Source organism: Hyaena hyaena, unplaced genomic scaffold (genome assembly GCF_003009895.1).
Source record: "Hyaena hyaena isolate Hyena2069 unplaced genomic scaffold, ASM300989v1 scaffold_281, whole genome shotgun sequence".
Taxonomy (NCBI): domain Eukaryota; kingdom Metazoa; phylum Chordata; class Mammalia; order Carnivora; family Hyaenidae; genus Hyaena; species Hyaena hyaena.
The window spans coordinates 1,377,188-1,397,100 of record NW_024080914.1 but is presented as its reverse complement, the minus strand read 5'-3'; positions in this window follow the sequence as shown (position 1 = coordinate 1,397,100).

Here is a 19,913-nt window from a genome sequence, read left to right as displayed (position 1 = left end):
TACATGGCTGTAGAGAACGTGGTGGGGGTGGGGGTGTTCCAAGTCAAAGAAGAACTTGGACAGGGTATCACAGGAATACTCTGCCTAATGTTTGCGTTGATACTGAGGCAGAGCAGAATGTCTGTGTGCAAGCCATTCTCCTAAACATGCAGTAACTAAATGAAAACAAGGGAGATCGCCAGTGCCCCAGAAAAATGGTAACCAACACCCTGGACATATGATGTCCCAGAATGGCTTCCCTGTGAGAAAGCATGCACACACCCTCATTGCTTCCCCTCTCCACTGGGGTAGCGAGTGTAGAGTGTAAGCCTGTTCTGCACCTGGCAGTGTAACTCAGTGTTTAGAAGCACAAGGCTCCGCAGCAGACTGCCTAGGTTCAATCCCAGCTCTGGGCAAGTTAATTAACTTCTTTGGACTGCAGTTTCTTAATCTGTTAAATGAGGCCCACAAAATAGTATTTACCTCGTAGTGTTGTCATTAAACAAATAGGTATGTGTAAAGGTCTTAGAACAGCACCTGGAAGGTGGTAAGAGCTCAGTGTGCAGAAGGCATTGTTAAGACTGTCTGTGATCTGCTCTGTGTGATTAAGCAATTATCATCCTGGGAGTGGGAATTTAAGTGATCACTCATCTAAATGTATGAAAGGATGTTAGGTATAGGAGGGCCTCACTAAATGGGTCCTCAGAGAATGCACCATAGGTAGGCAAAGGGATAACCTGAGTCAAGATATGCTAGATCCTTCTTTAAAGATGACCACCTGCCTTTAAGTTTATTGGGAACCTGTCATGCCCCACAGATAAGACATCTGAGCTGGCAGGAGGACAATAGAGTGACAGCTCTAAAAATATACTGGGTTGGGTGCCTGGGTGGCTCGGTCAGTTAAGTGGCTGACTCTGGGTTTCGGCTCAGGTCATGATCTCATATTTTGTGGGTTTGAGCCCCACGTCAAGCTCTTCACTGACAGCACCAAACCTGCTTTGGGTTCTTTCTCTCTCTCTCTCTCTCTCTCTCTCTCTCTCTCTCCTTCCCCTGCTCACACACACACTCTCTCTCTCAAAATAAATAAATAAACTTAAAAAAGAAGAGTGTACTTTGGACTAAATAAATAAATACATATTGGGCAAGACAGCTTGTGAATCACAGATTCCTGGACTCTAACTCCAGAGCATCTAACCCAGTATGTCGGGGCCACTGGATCTACATGCATAATAAACACCCCAGCTGGTGATGATGCCTGCCTTCAGTAGGCCACGACTTAAGAGTCACCAGACCAGGTGATCCAGGAAACTTGAGGGAAGAGTCTGCATTTTCTGAAAGGAAAAGGCTAACAAGCACACTTAGCCCACCTTCCAGTACAGGGGAAATGACCAGATGCATAGAAAAGCTAGAGGTGGGGAGCTGCAGGGCAGAAATCCAGCATTCAACACTAAAAGTTGGTTATCTTGGATAAAGCTCTTTGGAAATCAATGCAACCCTCTGGGGTTCTAAAGATCAGAAATCTATCCTCGGGAAACCTGATTTGGGTATTTTTGTCGTTGCTGCTGCTGTTTTTTAATGATCTGGAATCACTTCCTGCAACACTATTTCTGCCCCACACAGGGAGATTTTGGGTACCTGATGTGCACATCATTGTGTTGCATCATATGCTAAGGTGTTCACATCTGGGTGGAGCCTGGCTCTTGTCAACATGGCTACTTTCGGTCCCCAAAGGGAAGTGTCCTATTAGGTAGCAGCCTCCAGCATCTCCCTGTGGTTTTACATTTGCAATCTCTGACATAGGCAACTGGTCTACCCTCTCTTACATGGCCTGGAAAGGTGTTACCTCTTCAGGTGCTGGACTACTGTCACTGTTGTAGCTCAGCTCCATCTCGTGGATACAATGACATAAATCCACTCTCCTTACCCCCACTGCCTTTGAAAGGAATGTTTATTGTTTACTGTGCATGTGCCTTTTGTACAGTTTCCCCCATTTTTCTCACGGAAGCCCTCTCTGGTAGTTTTATCAAAGGAATTAGGTATCATTTGGTCCTCTGTCCTTTTAAATTAAGCCTTATCACCTGATTCTACTTCCGGACAAACAGGATGCAAGACCCCTTGTGTAAAAGAAAACCATTGCTGATGACGTGACTGTATTAACTTCAGCTAGAAGTGGCCCCGGTGGACAATTAATCTTACTCTCCATTTACTATGAAAAAGAATTGCTCAGAACCAACTCACTCAAACTAAAATCACCCTTTTTGGCAGATGTCACCCAACATTTAATTGGACTATGTCTGACAGCTCTATATAGTACAACAATATATCAGTTACCTTGGGATATATTTTCTAACAAAATTACATGGAAGTATCTACCAGTGAGCTAAACTGTTTAAATTTAAACATTCCAGGAATGCTTTATTGAGATTTTTTAATGTTCACCAAATGCAAATGCCAGCTGTAAAAATTTTCCTGGCTAAAATTATTAGGGCCAGAGGCTGTCCACTAAACTATATGTAGTAAGGTAACGGTAATTGAATTCTGAGGAAAATATTAGCTCAGCCCACATCCCTAGGGAGTTGGGATGGTCTTCCATAATTAAGACATATCTCCTGACTGGATTCTTTAACTAGAAAAAAGTGTCAACCCTCTCTTCTGCTTAGCTGAATGTCAGGGTATATGAATCTTCCCTAATAGGACAACAGAGAATATTTGCACTCACATTTTTGCCCAAGAATATATCCTTAACTTGTATGCTTCCAAATAGTTATCAAAACTCATTTAGGGGAACTGATATTCACAAATAATTACCTGAAAGATATGCTGTTCATCCTGCTAATATTCTGAACCTAATCTTTAGAAAACCCTCCACGGCTGTCACACCTCAGACCAGTTCTACTGAACTATACTTTAATGGTATATAATGAGCCTATGTTCAGAGATATAATGCAAAAACAGCCTAATGAGAGTAACAGCAGTTGACTATTTTGAGAGCTTACTATGTGCCAGGCGCTACACTACGGGCTCTCTATCCATGATCTTATTTGATTTTTAGGACAACCCTTTGAGCTACTTGCTATTAAAGGGGAGCAGAAGAAGCCACCCCAAAATACTCCACTTTGGCATATCAATTCTTTTGAGTTAAAGTTACTTAAGGGGGTGCCTGGGTGGCTCAATCAGTTGAGTGTCCGACTTTGGCTCAGGTCATGATCTCTCCATTGGTGGGTTTGAGCCCCGTGTCAGGCTCTGTGCCGACAGCTCAGAGCCTAGAGCCTGCTTTGGATTCTGTATCTCCTTCTCTCTCTCTGCCCCTCCCCTGCTCACACTCAGTCTCTCTGTCTTTCAAAAATAAAAATGTTTTTAAAAATTGAATTAAAGGTACTTAAGAAACAGTGCAGGAAGGACACCCTTACCCTCCTCTGTCCCTCTGAATGCAGGAAATAAATTTCCCATGTGGAAGGTGCCCTTCCTGCACCAGGAAAGTAAAAGGCATCCTTATCACCAGAAGTAGAAAATCTAGGGCCAAGAAGGCTATATAAACGAACCTTGTTACTTCTTTGTTAATCTGCTACCCAAAGTCCAAGTCCCTCTGTCTCATCAATTCTTCACAAATATTTTGTTTCCTTGGCTATAAGGCATGAAAGCTGCCTGCTTTGGTCACTTCTTGGAGTGTCACATTTTTATAGGCTCCTATCATACAAAATTAAATCTGTTTTCCTCCTGTTAATCTGTCTTATGTCAGTTTAATTATTAGACCAGCCAAAGAACCTAGAAGGGAAGAAGGGACAAGGTCTCCTCCCCTACAGTTTTGGTGCCCAATGTGGGGCTTTCCACTGGCTGACACTGCCGCTCTCAGACAGCGTAGCTGAGAGATCCAGAGGTCTCTGATGGGAGCCAGCAGAAAGTAAGAATTCTTAACCATGTCAGTCTCCTGGGTCTCTGCCTACAGGTCTGTTGGGAGTGAGAGTAGATAGAGTCCTTTTCTTTTCTAAATTTAGAAAATTTGTGTGAACAAATTCCTTGGTTAGAGCAAATATTGTAAAGATTTGTCATGCATACCCCTGTTTGCTATTGACCCCTTTCCTCCCAGAGGTGGTCACTGTTTTCCTTTTTCTCCATCTTTTGCATCGTTTGTCATTATGGGGGAAAACACAGGGTAGAACCATAGGCATAGGCCCTATCAACCTGCTGTTCGAGCCAGCCTCACAGACCGCTGAGTTCACGGTTTTCACTGGACTGGCGTCTATCGAGACAAATTTTATGTGAAAACCAGATGAGGTTTTCCTCTCGTCTTGTCTATGTCCTTAGAGCTTGACTTTGTGATCAGTGAAAACGATCTCTCTGGTTTCCACCAGCCGGAAGGTGCACCTGCCAGTGTGCATCTAGCGGCCAGTCAAACAGACCGGGATTCCAAGACATGCGGTCCACAAGCAGCACTCTCTTGTCCTACCTACCATGCCAGCTCACAGGGGCACTTGTCCCAAGGGCTCCAGTCCATGAGGGGCCTTGGTCATCTCAACGTTCGTTGTCTCATTAGTGCCGGAAAAGCCCCACTTCAGTAGCACCTGCCTGGTGCCACAGATCGGCAAGTCTGGGACCGGAGGCGTCTCATGTTCTCATGAGAAACTGAAGATACCATTTCCACTACATAGTCCTACTGCCTATGACAACGAAGGGTTTTGTTTTCTTAGGCTGACTCTGGGAGTGAACTTTCTGAATTTTGTGAGGGCAGTACCATTGCACCTTTTTTTGGTGCATTGTATTTTTTAGTGCATCTCTTTTGCATCCTTGGTCAAGCCATGAAAAGGCTAATCGGTTTGAGTCACTATTGAGATTCATATAAGTCCCTATGCATCGATGGTCAAAGGATCCTTTGAATTAGAAAACGTCTATATTTGAAAAAAGTAAATTTTTTTCAGAGAGTTCTCGACCTTATTGCCTCTTTTGGAAAGACCAAATTAAAAAGTGGATACAAAAGAGAATAACAGCTACTTTTAGGGATTTCCTTAACAAGATGAAAGAACGCAAATTAGACTTAGAACAAAGATTAAAGTCCACGTTTAACATCAATTCCCCTTCTCAAAAATCCAGCCTCACCTCCTTAGCAAACCCCAACTCCCCAAACGCCTCCGCTGTCCCCAGAAAATCCCCTCAACACCCAGCCACCTGGTTTAGCTTTCCTTTGCCTACAAGATTCACAAAGAACACTGCGGGCCCAGGGTATACAGGCTACTCAGGTGAAGGCTGAAGCCCAGGAGCACCTGGGACAGGTGCCTCACAATATCCATAATCAGGCTGTGCCAGCTTCAAGCCTTTCCATGCTACATCCTTTGCGGATACATCCTGGCCCCTCCTCCCCGACACACACACACAATGACAGAGAATTCACATCCCCTGGATAGCAACAGATCTTCTGAGTTCTAATACCCTTTAACTTCCACTTTCAGAAGACCCTGACACATTTAGGGAGGGATTAGAAGATCACCGCTCCACTCACAAGCACCTTGACTGGCAGCCGAGGGATATTCTCCTACCCATGCTTGTAGTGTAGTTAACAGACAAGCCAAAGGGCCCCCTGGGAAAAACCCCTCTCCCAGAGGGAACCGATGGCCAGAATTTCTCCCAGGCCCTCCTACAAATCACGGGGAAATGAATCAACTGGAGCCTGGTAGAAGCAATAGCAGTCTTTCCCCTTAATGGTGAACTTGTGCAAGGTTGTCCTGTGCTCTCAGAAAGGAGAACATCCAAAGGCTTTTGTTGAATGCTTTATCCAGAACTTTCAAAGGCACTTTGCACTATACCCTGAAGCTCCAGTACATAGAAATCTTTTCATTTCTCCCTTGGTAGGAAATTTTCTCCCCGATCTAAGAAGACAAATTCAAATTAGAGTGGTTGGATGGACCAGTCCACTTCTAAGCATGATAGTGGAGGCAGAGACCCAATTCTTTGAAGACAGCCTGCAGGGATGCAAGACAAAAAGAAAGTTAAAACCAACAATTCTCAATTTGTCACTTGAGTCTTTGGAGAGGCAAAAGCGTGACTCAGAGCTACTCAGCGGCCACTCAGACCCTTTCCTGTTTGCCTTCAGACATTTGCAGATCTTGCAAAAAAAAAAAAAAATCCAAATATTGGAAGTCAATTGTTCTGTATTTCAGAAAAGGTAGAAAAGATTGAAATACCCTAGACTTCTGATAATAGGCAAATAAGCTTCAAAACACCTGGGAGGAAATTTGCATTCTTTCTCTGTCCCTTCAAAATGTAAATCCATGTAAAACCATGTCTTTAAAATGTAAACACTGGCGAGGATGTGGAAAAATAGGCACCCTCCTACACTGTTGGTGGGAATGTAAACTGGTGAAGCCCCTCTGGAAAACAGTGTGGAGGTTCCTCAGGAAACTAACAATAGAACTCCCCTATGACCCAGCAATAGCACTGCTAGGAATTTACCCAAGGGATACAGAAATGCTGATGCATAGGAGCACATGTACCTCAATGTTCACAGCAGCACTCTCAACAATAGCCAAAACATGGAAAGAGACTAAGTGTCCATCAACGGATGAATGGATCAAGAAGATGTGGTTTATCTATATGATGGAATACTACATGGCAATGAGAAAGAATGAAATCTGGCCATGTGTAGCAACATGGATGGAACTTCAGGGTGTTATGCCGACTGAAATAAGTCAGGCAGAGAAGGACACATACCATATGTTTTCACCTGTAAGTGGATCAGGAGGAACTTAATGGAGGACCATGGGGGAGAAGAAGGGGGGAATAATAGTAGGGGAGAGGGAGGGAGGCAAACCCTGAGAGACTCTTGAATACTGAGAATACACTGAGGGCTGATGGGAGTGGGGGAGACAGGAAGGGAGCGATGGGCATGGAGGAGGGGACTTGTGGGGATGAGCACTGGGTCATCCAGTTGGTTATATGGAAACCAACTTGACAATAAACTATGAAAGAAAAAATAAATAAAATAATAAAAATTAATTAATTAATTAATTAAACTGCTTTAAAAAAGAAAAAATGTAAACACTTCAGGAGACAACTGAAACACAGCCCACAGTCACCTGAGACTGAAGGGGTGGCTGTAGCTTTTTAAATTATAAACTGCTGTAAAGGTCCCCTTCTCCAAACACTAGCCCATAGTCCGAACACAATCACCTGTCAAAGACAAATACAAATCTTAATTGTCTTTAATGTAAGTATTAGTAAAAAGCTTTAGCCATTTGAGCAAGTAACCTTAACTTGTTCTGTCTGACAGAGATACAACTTGAATTCAACTGTTATTCATAAATTAGTGAATTTTATATTGCTGTACCTTATTCATGGCTAAAATTGTAGAATGAAGGTTCTAAGATCTCTGTGTCTGCTTGCATGTTTATGTATGTCTATGTATGTACGTGTACATAGAGATGGTATTTTCTTCTACCTCCAGAGGTTATTGTCAAAATTAACTTGTAAAGAGCCCTATTTAATTGGCTTAAAAATGAGTGCTTATGAATTAAGCATTCCTAAAACTCAGAAATATAGAAACTGGGGCACCTGGGTGGCTCGGTCAGTTGAGCATACGACTTCGGCTCAAGTCACAATCTTACGGTTTGTGGGTTCGAGCCCTGCATCAGGCTCTGTGCTGACAGCTAGCTCAGAGCCTGGAGCCTGTTTCAGATTCTGTATCTCCCTCTCTCTCTGACCCTCCCCTGCTCATGCTGCCTCTCTCTCTCTCTCTCTCTCTCAGAAATAAATAAAACATTTAAAAAAATAGAAATATAGAAACTAACACACGTTTATCAAGTTCATGTGATCTGGGATAATCTTTAGTATATACCACCTAGTGTATGTTTTGTTAGCTTAACTAAAATATACATGTCTTCGGGATGTCTGGATGGTTCAGTAGGTTGAGCGTCTACCTCTTGGTTTCAACTCAGGTTATGATTTCACCTTTTGTGAGTTTGAGCCCTGCATTGGGCTCCGCACTGACTGTGCAGAACCTGCTTGGGATTCTCTCTCTCCCTCTCTCTCTTCCACTCCCCTGCTCATGCTCTTTCTCTCTCCCTCAAAATAAATAAATAAACTTTAAGAATTTTTAAATAAAAACTAAAATGTACATGTCTTCAGAGTTATCAACATTGAATCTAATGCAGACATACAACATTTATACCAGCTAGGTATACTGGTCAGATACATGTATGGTATCTCTTAGAAAATTTGTCAGCCAGGAAAAGAGCCTGGGATCATGGCCAAGTGTCTCATGAAGTATGCGTTTATAGTCTAAACTCAATTGTTGGGTGCAAATAATTTAGATATTCGTGTGATAAAAGTTTGTAGATGAACTTTTCAGCAATAATTATGTTTCCCAAATCTCTGGGGTAACTTGAAACCTTAGAGTGTTACTAAGTTAAATGATAGATATTTATTAAATATCCAGATCATTTCCAAATAAGATAAAATACTGTACACAGTAATTACCAGACATAGGTTTATCTATTACATAGAAACTAAAGATATTTGGGTCTGTTACATGTCCACCTGTGCCATATTGAAAGCTTGTGTTATGAAAGAACACGTGTTTTTAGAAATTATGAAATGTAGTCATAAATTCACCAACCCAAAGAATGATAGTATAACAGTTCACAAATGCTGACTTCTTAGTTTTGACTAAATATTAAGGGTCTTAAGGGTTAAAGAATTCTAATTAATATGTGTAGGTAAAACTGCTGAATACAATAAGGGACACAACTCTGTATGCAAGGAAAGTGGGATATGTTTTTGGATACGAAAGTTCTGAGGTATGGAGATGCATTTTTTGTTGAGGAAGAGTAAGGTAGATCTGTCCTGAAGTAAAATTGGTAATTTCAGAATGGGAAGGAAAATAATAGAGAACAAACTAAATGTATATTTGGAGAGAGAGAGAGAGAATATTACCGTATATAGTCAAGTTGGCTAGAAATTAAGTTGTTGTAGGGTCTTTAAAAATAAATTGGGGCTCCTGGGTGACTCAGTTGGTTAAGCGTCCGACTTTGGCTCAAGTCATGATCTCACAGTTCGTGGGTTCGAGCCCCCTTTTGGGCTCTGTGCTGACAGCTAGCTCAGAGCCTGGAGCCTGTTTCAGATTCTGTATCTCCCTCTCTCTCTGACCCTCCCCTGCTCATGCTTCTTCTGTCTCTCTCTCAGTAATAAATAAAACATTTTAAAAAATAATTAAAAAATAAAAATAAATATTAATATCAGTAGATTGTTTATGTGATTTTCTTTCATGTGCTAAAAGGAAAAAGTGTACTTGGACTATTGGCGTGCACTTGGAAAGATGTGATGAAAGTTTTTTCACTTTTTAAGTAACTGACCAAGAAGGCAAGTGTTTTGTTTTACAAAAATCATGTCCTGTGTTTCACGTTGTCTTTTCAAGTCTTTGATGACTTAACTGAATCTTAATATTAAGAAATGAGTTTTGCTTAACTCACTTCTGTATTTGCTTTTAAAAGATTTGGGTTAAAGAGATACTTAAATATTGTTTTGTAATTACCTGTGATTTTATTTTTCTATTTAGTCAAGCATCCAAACATTTTGAGGTGTTTAACAAACTTCCCCAAGTCAAATGCTAGGTGAATTTTTTTAATCTGAGAATGATTTCCCAGAAAGTCCATGGAACACCTCAAAAAATTTGTTCTTTCCCCTCAAAAAAAAAAAAAAAGACATTAAGCTTGTTAGCCTGATTTGTTAAATTAGTTGAGAAACATGGTCACAGAAATGATGTAAAATCTTAGTTTACATTTGTGTAGATGTACGTTGTTAATGTAAGTGGTTCCAGAATTTATATGAAGTGCATGAAGTCCTGATATGTCCTGGTATAAAGCTATCAATCATAATTCTGGGTATTATCTTTTAAAACATTATTAATGGTTTTTTTTTTTTTTTTTTTTAACAAATAGTTTATTGTCAAATTAGTTTCTACATAACACTCAGTGCTCATCCCCAAAGTGCCCTCCTCCATGCCCATCCCCCCCTCCCCCCCACATCCATCAGTCCTCAGTTTTTGTCAGCATTCAAGAGTCTCTCATGGTTTCCCTCTCTCCCTTTCCCCCACCATTTCCGCCCTTCTTCTCCCGCTTGTTCCTCCGTCAAGTTCCTCCTAATCCTCCTATACGTGCAAACATATGATATTTGTCCTTCTCTGAATGTTTATTTACTTTTGAGAGAGAGAGACAGAGAGATAGAAGGGAGTACAGGAGGACTAGAGAGAGAGGGAGACACAGAATCAATACAGATCAGGCTCCAGGCTCTGAGCAGTCAGCACAGAGCCTGAAACAGGGCTCAAACCCACGAACTGTGAGATCATGACCTGAGCCTAAGTGGTACGCTTAACCAACTGAGCCCCCCAGGTGCCCCTCCAGGTATTATCTTAAAATACTGTGTGCCCCAAAACAATCCTTGGTGAATTTCCAACAGATGTTTAACCATCATCATTTTTAAACACTTTTTATCATTTATGGAACTTAGTGTTTTATGCTGATGTTTTTGCAAAAGTCACCATGACTTTGCATGAAAAGGACACTCACAAGCACAGGTTTCTGATAACTTTCCAATCACACCACTGAACTGGGGAAGAAATTATACAAGTCTCATGGAGAAACTGAGAACTTCACACAACTTCTAACCAAAAAAGCAAGATCAGCAAGAATTCATTACAGGGGACTAAATGAACTGCTAAGTGTGATTATAATTTTTATGGTTTTAAAACATGGAGCCCTGTTGGTTCTTTTACGTTTGTTGTTCTAGGTTCAAGGAAACCTTTTCTTCTGAATCTATCCACAGTTTTCTACAATATATCCACGTGAGGGGTGCCTGGGTGGCTCAGTTGGTTGGGCGTCTGACTTCAGCTCAGGTCACGATCTCACGGTTTGTGCACTCGAGCTCCACATCAAGCTCTGTGCTGGCAGCTCAGAGCCTGGAGCCTCTTTCTTTTTCTTTCTTTCTTTCTTTCTTTCTTTTTTTTTTTTTTTTACAAATAGTTTATTGTCAAATTAGTTTCCACATAACACTCAGTGCTCATCCCCACAAGTGCCCTCCTCCATGCCCATCCCCCCTCCCCCCACATCCATCAGTCCTCAGTTTGTTTCTCAGCATTCAAGAGTCTCTCATGGTTTGCCTCTCTCCCTTTCCCCCACCATTTCCCCCCTTCTTCTCCCCCTTGTTCCTCAGTTAAGTTCCTCCTAATCCTCCTATACGTGCAAACATATGATATTTGTCCTTCTCTGCCTGACTTATTTCACTCAGCATAACACCCTCAAGGTCCATCCATGTTGCTACACATGGCCAGATTTCATTCTTTCTCATTGCCATGTAGTATTCCATGGTATAGATAAACCACATCTTCTTGATCCATTCGTCTGTTGATGGACACTTAGGCTCTTTCCATGTTTTAGCTATTGTGGAGAGTGCTGCTATGAACATTGGGGTACATGTGCTCCTATGCATCAGCATTTCTGTATCCCTTGGGTAAATTCCTAGCAGTGCTATTGCTGGGTCATAGGGGAGTTCTATTGTTAGTTTCCTGAGGAACCTCCACACTGTTTTCCAGAGGGGCTGTACCAGTTTACATTCCCACCAACAGTGCAAAAGGGTGCCCGTTTCTCCACATCCTCACCAGCATCTAGAGTTCTCTGATTTTTGGAGCCTCTTTCATATTCTGTGTGTGCCTCTACAGAATAATCTGTACAGCATCAAATAGGAACAGAGAGCTTTAAAGAACCAAGGTTGACTTTACCAAAACCAATAAACCCCCTTGGAAAAACAGCCCGGTACGTTGCTTGCAGGATTCCCAGCAGCTTTACCAGGTAGGTATGGAAGGTCACTTATTGGCAAAGTCGGGAACCTCAAGAGAGGGACTTACCCAAGGCATAAGTATTGGATGCAAAAGCTGAATGCAAGTCTTTGGCGTGGCTTGCGAGCAAAGACCACACTTCCACACAGTGGAAGAAAGACTCTTAGTAATACATGAAGATCTTAATGAAAAACCGGAAAGGCCCGGCTAAGCACTATCAGTGCATGCAGTCGATGGTGTATAGACTTCAAAAGAACACCTGTTATGCACCCCCAGCTTTAAACCACCCCATGACGTTGCAAGTGCTCATCAAGAAGCTGTCAAGAGATTTCTCCCTGTGTCAAAACAATTTTTTTATAATTACAGCTACGCTAGGGATCAGATTTTAGTGTTTTATAAAACCAACATGTCCCGGAGGTGATAGCCCCCAGAAACACACTTCTCGAAGGTCCTGGGAGCCCTAGGCTGCAGGCTGCAGGAGCGTGGGGCTGCATGACTGCGAGTCTGCCCTATGCTCATCACTCACAAGATCGTTACTGTCCGTGTTAGTGCTCTGGCGTGTTGCTGCGCAGGTTTCCAGTGGTCTGCCCCTAATTACGTATGGGTCTAATTATCCCACAAGCCCTGCTATTTTTAGTGCACCATTATGCAGAACACAGGGATTTTCAAGAATGCATATATCACATTATAGTGGAAAAAATGCTTGTTATTTCAAAAAGGATGGACCTTAAAACAATGTCGAATAAAAATGGAGAGTTATGAAGGCTACGTAAATGTTATTTCTGACTTGGCTTCTAAAACTAACAACGATAGGATATAATGTACATCGATATCTATATATCTACTGATTGATAAAGTATTTCTAATGAATAATTCATCCCAATTCATCATCACAACTCCAGTCTAACGAGGAGAAAAGCCTCGGACATGTTTGAATAGAGGGACCTTCTACAAAATACCTGACCAGTACTCCTCAAACATGTCAAGGTCATGAGACATGAGGAAAGTCTGAGAAGCTATCATGGACCAGAGGAGGCCAAGGAGAGATGACAATAAGTGGAATGTAGTCTCCTGGTCTGAATCCTTGAAGAGAAAAAGTATATTAGTGTAGAAACTAGAGAAATCTGAATGGAGACTCAAGTTCAGTTGCAAGCAATATACCGACCTTGGTTTTTTAGTTTTGACAAATGCACCAATGGTAAGGCAAAATGTTAAAATCAGGGGAAATTGGATGATGGGCTTATCGGAATTCTGTATTTTTTTTGTAACTTAACTATAAATCTAAAATTATTGCAAAGTAAAAGTTTATTTTTTAAAGTTCCACTCATTAAAAAAATATGTAAGAAGCATACAACATAATCTCATTACTATGCTTGCATCTGGGACAGAGGACAAAGCTTTCTTTAAAGTATTTGAGTTTTTAAAAAATCTGATGCGGATTTCCATTCTTGGTGCAATCCTTTCTCAAAACAAAAAAATACTCGTTTTTTAAAAAGGATTCTGAAAGGATTGTCTTTGTGTGACATTTCATAATTTCCAGGCAATGCTGGAATATCTATTCACAATTTTTAAAAAAAAATTTTAATGTTTTTATTTATTTCTAGGAGAGAGAGAGAGAGACAGCGTGAGCAGGGGAGGGTCAGAGAGAGAGGGAGTCACAGACTGAAACAGGCTCCAGGCTCTGAGCTGGCAGTCAGCACAGAGCCCGACGCGGGGCTCGAACCCACGAACCGCGAGATCATGACCTAAGCGAAAGTCGGACGCTCAACCGACTAAGCCACCCAGGCGCCCCAGACAATTTCTTAAATGTATGCAACTTCTCTTGGCATGTAAGTTGGATAAACTCTTGGCTAAACTGATAACACCTGTAAAGATCTAGTTCATAAGAAATAAAACTCCAATGAACTGACCAAAAAAATTAAATTAAAATAAAAATTAAAAAATTAAAAAAGAATATTTTTTAAAATGTTTATTTATTTTGAGAAAGAGAGAGTGCACATGCAGGGGAGGAGCAGAGAGAGAGAGGGAGGGAGAGAGAATCTCAGGCAGGCTCCATGCTGTCAGTGCAGAGCCCAATGTTGAGGTTCATCTCATGAACCATGAGATCATGACTTGAGCCAAAATCAAGAATCGGACACTTGACCAGAGGCACCACTCCAGTGCCCCTATAAAAAGATATTTTTAAGTTACAAGTAAGCATTAGAAAAGTATATGTACGTACAACTTCCAAACGAGAGAAAATGTAAGTGTTGGGGTGTAAGGAAGCTAATAAATTGTTCTGCTCTCCTTTCTGGCTGAGTTTTGAACCACCTGAGAGAAATTAAGATGTCAGAGGTCAAAACCTTGGCTTTAAGACTAAAGGGGCTGGGCAGGTGATGATGGCTTCATCCGGGCCCTCAGGAAGACAGCTTCACTCACACGCCACAAGTGGTGCTAGAGCAGACAGATTTCCCCTCATGGCTTCAGAGTCCTTGCTGTCAAAGTCACCACAAAGCTGAGGGCAGACTCAAACACGTGCTATCTGCAACAGGCAGATCCCCAAATACACGCACACATTCACACACAAAGGAGGGGACAGAAAGGGACAGCCAAAGGAGATGCTCAGTTCCCCATCCCAAAGTCATCAGTGACAAGTCATTCCTTCCAGATGGAAGATGGATGAGACTGGGGTCCAGAGAGCCAGTTCCTTGGAACAAAAACTCCCGATTCATAGTGTTTGCTGGTTTCCATGCCTTGAATGACCTCACTAGTGCTGACTTCAGACTACCGATATGACATCTGGAAGAGGGGTGCAGAGCCTCCCTCAGCCAGCTGCAGAACACAGCTACTTCTTCTCTGGAGGGAACCATGTGGAAGGGAAGTGAGCCCAGGAACGTTTCTCCAATGCTACTTCCATCATCCAAGGAATGGGAAGGAAACATTGTGTCACCAAATACCTCTATTTTATGTTCTTTTCATCCACAGGGCTCAGCCCATACACCTGTAGCCAACCAAACATGTGGCTGTCCTCAGTTCTCCTTCACAGACTCTCCCATGACTGCTGGTGGCCAATGTAACTTGTGCTCCAGAAACTGAAAAATGGGTCCAAACAATAGATTAAGTACATTAACTATATAATGCCAGGCTAAAACCAAATCTAAAATTAAATCCCTCCTCTTTCCAACCCAAATTACTTCTGATCATATAGCCCAACTGCAGCTCCACCAAAAGTTCTCCAATGAAATTAAGTGACGACATTGAAGTATTTCAGTAATAAATGCAAACAACCTATAGATGCATCAACCTAAATTTTAAAATCTCTTCATTATTAAGTTTCCAGGGAGAGATTAAGGTCCAAAAGTTAAATTCCCCTGTAAGTCAAATACAAATTAACTAAAGTCCAAAGTCAAATTGACTCACCCTTGTGAGTTAAAACTCCAGAGGAATTCTGCACACCCTCCCCCAGGCCCAATTTCTAAATGTGCTTGTATCAGCCAGTCCTACTGCATAGCCCATGTAGAGAGTCAAATTCGTTTGGCATCAGCAGCCGAGGCCTCTTCCTGGAAAGGAGTGTGGCTCCTTCAAGTCCTGCAAAGTTGGAAGAGTCCTTCCTTTAGTGAGTTCAAAGAGTTTAATGGGACACACACAATTAACACAGCACGGACTCCCTCCTATAAAACGTAGAAAACAAACCAAAACCATAGCTACTAAATGAGATATCCCAGATAATTACCTGCCAACCTAGTACTCAGTGTTGGCTGAAGGCAGTACTAGAAGCTCCGTAATGTCTGAGAGAATGATAATGGTTGAAGAACATCTTGGTTGGGACTTTACAAGATGCCAGTAAATTAATGTTCATTGTCCTGAGTCTATAACCTATAACCTCATTGGGAAGAGTCTCTTGAAAGACTAATTTGAAATCCAGGGATTTACCCCATCTGGGAGAGAAACCAACCCTGCACACCCAGAGATCAGGACTGGGGCCTCACTGCCCTCTTGACAGGTCAGTCATTGGCCATATTGACAAAGCCTGTCATCATGTCTCATTTGACGTGTCTTTCTTCTCCTTTCTGCATAATCAGACGCTCTTGATTCCTACCCATCCCTTTGAGCCTCACGGCTTTGATGTCCCATTTCTGACACTTGCTGCAAGCTCTCAGCTAGTGACACATTCTGGGCAGGGACGTCTCCTCCTCAAGAATTGTTCAGGCATGTGAAATACACTTGGAGAAACTCCTTCCTGGGTGCTCACATCTCTTTTAACTTTATAATCACCCCAAGCAGCTTTCTGAACTGAAGTTGCTGTTGAGGCATCTGAAGCTTAGCCCATGGGGCCAAACACCCTCCTTAAGAAATCCCTCCATCAGCTTGTGAAAGCTTTGGGCCATCCCTGAGCAGCGCCCTTCCTGCCCTGCCATTTTCTTATGTAATGAACAAAGCCAGAGCCAACTTTGGAAGGGGTGGCCCAAGTCACATAAAAAAATAAATAAAATAGGGGCGCCTGGGTGGCTCAGTCGGTTAAGCCTCTGACTTCGGCTCAGGTCATGATCTCGCGGTTCATGGGTTCGAGCCCCATGTCAGGCTCTGTGCTGACTGCCAGCTCAGAGCCTGGAGCCTGTTTCAGAGTCTGTGTCTCCCTCTCTCTCTGACCCTCCCCTGTTCATGCTGTCTCTCTCTCTCTTAGAAATAAATAAAACATTTAAAAAAATAAAAATAAATAAATAAAATATACTTTTTATTCCAATGTAGCTTCAACACAAGGTCCCAGCACCCCCTTCCCACCAGCCTGCTGTCTCCTCTGCCTGTTGGATAGGCGACTTGCAGCACCACCACCGTTGGCCGTGAGTATATTCTGTTCAATGACAACACTTGTTTCCAAAACATGAACCAACTCAGGTGTGACTGATAAGTGAGGGAGTATCGTTGGCCAGTTGCTATTTTCCACCACCAAGTGACACCAGCTACCATGGAAGACATGAACACAGGGAGTATGGCAACCTAGAGAACCATGGATCCATATGTTCCTCCTCTCAGCCCATCTGGCCACGTGCTTCTTTCTTAGAAAGACTCTCTTGGTGCATTTGCCTTTGTCTCTGTTACTCAGCCTTTACTTATGCATATTTCCATCAGATGAAACTTATCTGGTTGCTTTTTTAAAAAATTTTTAATATTTATTTTTGAAAGAGACAGAGGCACAGTGTGAGCAGGGGAGGTGCAGAGAGAGAGGGAAACACAGAATCTGAAGCAGGCTCCAGGCTCGGAGCTGTCAGCACAGAGCCCGATGTGGGGCTCGAACTCACAAACTGCAAGATCATGAACTGACCCGAAGTCGGATGCTCAACCGATTAAGCCACCTAGGCGCCCCCTGGTTGCTTTTTTTTTTTTTTTTTTTTAAGGTAAAGGCCAAAACTTGGAGTGTTTTATCTTAATTTAGTAATGAAAGTAGTTTTATTAGACTAGTTACTGTTTGTGACATTGAACCCATTCCATTGTTGCAGAAGATTTTGGGGTGTTTTTTAGTGGTTTTTTGTTTGTTTAAGTTTATTTCAGTTATTTTGAGAGAGAAAGAGAGGGAGAGAGAGCACAAGTGGGGGAGAGGCAGAAAGAAAGGGAGAGAGAAAATCCCAAGCACAGAGTGTGATATACCTGAGCCAAAACCAAGAGTCAGAGGCTTAACCGACTGAGCTACCCACACACCCCTGTTGCAAAAGTTTTTAATAGTATGCCCTAAACTATATTTCCCCTACAATCCCTGTTACTTTTTAGGATATAATTTTAAAGAATAGAAAGTATCCTCATAATATATTATATTACAGCAGAAATGCCAATTGAGAGATATTCACAGAGAGATGGAAAATCTTCTGAAATGTTTTATACGGAGTTTCTCATCTTGAAGATGGAGTCAAATGCATAAGCCAAAGTCTGATGATGTAGACACTCTATGCAAAAAACAAATGGTTGGACTACTGAAAATTGGCAACAGCTATTCACCAAAAGCTGCTCATTTAAGTCTCTTGATGGTAGAAACTACAGCAGAAGAAACATTGTGTAGGGTCTTTGGAAAGACTTCTCCAGCAGTAGGTAGCATAATCTGAAAGGATTTTGCTTCATCAGGGACTAGAACCAGGAACCCAAGCAGTTCTGCCTTTCTCTGTATCCTTCAACTGTGCTCAAACTGAAGAATGAGCTCTTGGTCCTGATTCAAAAGTATAAATAGAGAATGAACACACCGAGTGCAGATTAGGTAAGATCACCATTGCTCCAAATCAATGGTAGTTGATGATTTCAGAACACTTAATAAAAATGCGGTTGCCAGAAACCACCTCGATGTGGGGTGGAGGCTCAGTTATCAGAAGAAAGGGGCTGGAAGAAGTCAAACGCATCGGAAGACCTGTGTTTCCTTTCCACTGAGCAGGGCTCTTCTTTTCAGGACAGTGCCTTTGCTCCTCAGTCTTCACACTCTCAGTGAGGGCCTTGGTCTAAAGCATCACTTTTCAGTTTGTGCTACTGGGAAACAGGGGCTCAGGGCACGAGTCAGGGATCCATAAACAGCTAACACTTTCACAAACCAACGAAGATGACGAATTGGTGCAATGTTTCCACCTGCTTTTTGTGTGGTGTGTTCCAGAAGGTCTTACTTGGTGTCAAGTTTTCAAGAGAAAAAAGAAAGGGGAGAAAAGAAAACCACTATTTTTATGTGGTCTCTAAGGCACCTTTAAGCTAAAAAAGATTCCTCAGCTCTGATCCCCAGTGATCTGATCTTCAGTGGACTGCTTGCTAACCATTCAACACGCCCTTCAGGCGATGGATGGCACACTGAGGGGAGAAGGCAGGCGGCCCCGGCAGGGCTGAGGCAAGTGTGGGAGCCAGGCTGTCAAGGACACAAACACTGATGCATGACGGGAGGGACGTTTAATCTCCAAGAGTTTGCCCTTCAGCACTCTGCACGCTGAAAGGAGCAGGAAGGACCTCAGAGCCACGGCCGGGACTCAGTAGAACACACCAACCAGGCACCTTGTATACTGGCGCCCTCCAGGCCAGGATGTTAAGACTGAAGGTCTTGCCATCACAGACACTGCCAACCTCAACTGGTGACAACACGAAGCCCCCCATGTTCACACTTCCCATGTCTCCCACCAAGGACTGGTTCTTATCCAAGACCACCCACCCTGAAAGCACTCTGCTCCTGCCCCAGAACGAGGCTTGCGCCTGCCCCACAGAGCATCCCTTCCTCAGATTCCTCCTCACCAGGAGTGTCCGCCTACCAGGAGCTTGGCGATCCCTGGGGGAGACTCCCCGCCCAGACATGCATGCTTTGCACCAGGGGAGCTCTGTGGGATCTCAAAATACACCCACTGACCCACTACACACTTCACCCTTTTATTCAGAGGAGAGGATCCATTTTCTTGCTCCAGGATGCTCTATGGCTAGAGACTGTGCCTCAAGGGAGGCTAGAACAGGGTCTGACCCACTGCTGTGAAGGGCTTGGCGGCTTCTCTAGCAGTGCCTCAGGTGTGGCAAAGGAATCACCTGGCTCGATGGGGAACATGAAAGCTTTCCCGTGGGAGAGAAGAGTAGGGGAAAGAAGTTACATGACTTGGGAGTCCCGGGGTGGCTCAGTCGGTTAAGCATTGGACTCTTGGTTTAGGCTCAAGTCGCGATCTCGAGGTTCATGAGTTCAAGCCCTGAGTCGGACTCTGTGCTGACAGTGTGGAGCCTGCTTGGGATTCTCTCTCTCTGTTCCTCTCCTGCTTGTGGTCGCTCTCTCTCTCTCTCTCTCTCTCAAGATAAATAAATAAACTTGGGGTGCCTGGGTGGCTCAGTCAATTAAGCATCGGCCTTCGGCTTAGGCCACGATCTAATGTTTCATGAGTTCAGACCCCACATTGGGCCCTCTGCTGAGCCTGCTTCAGATCCTCTGTCCCCTTCTCTCTGTCCCTCCCCCCCCTTTCAAAATAAATAAACTCAAAAAAATTTTTAATAAATAAACAGACAAAAAGAGAAAGTTACACGACTTGGAGCACCAAGATATCTTCTCACTTCTTTGTGTAAATTAGGAAACCACATATCCCACCGGGCCCCTTAGCCTTCCCCCAAGCTGCCAGCTCCCTGCATTTTCTCTGAGTAAACTTGGTTT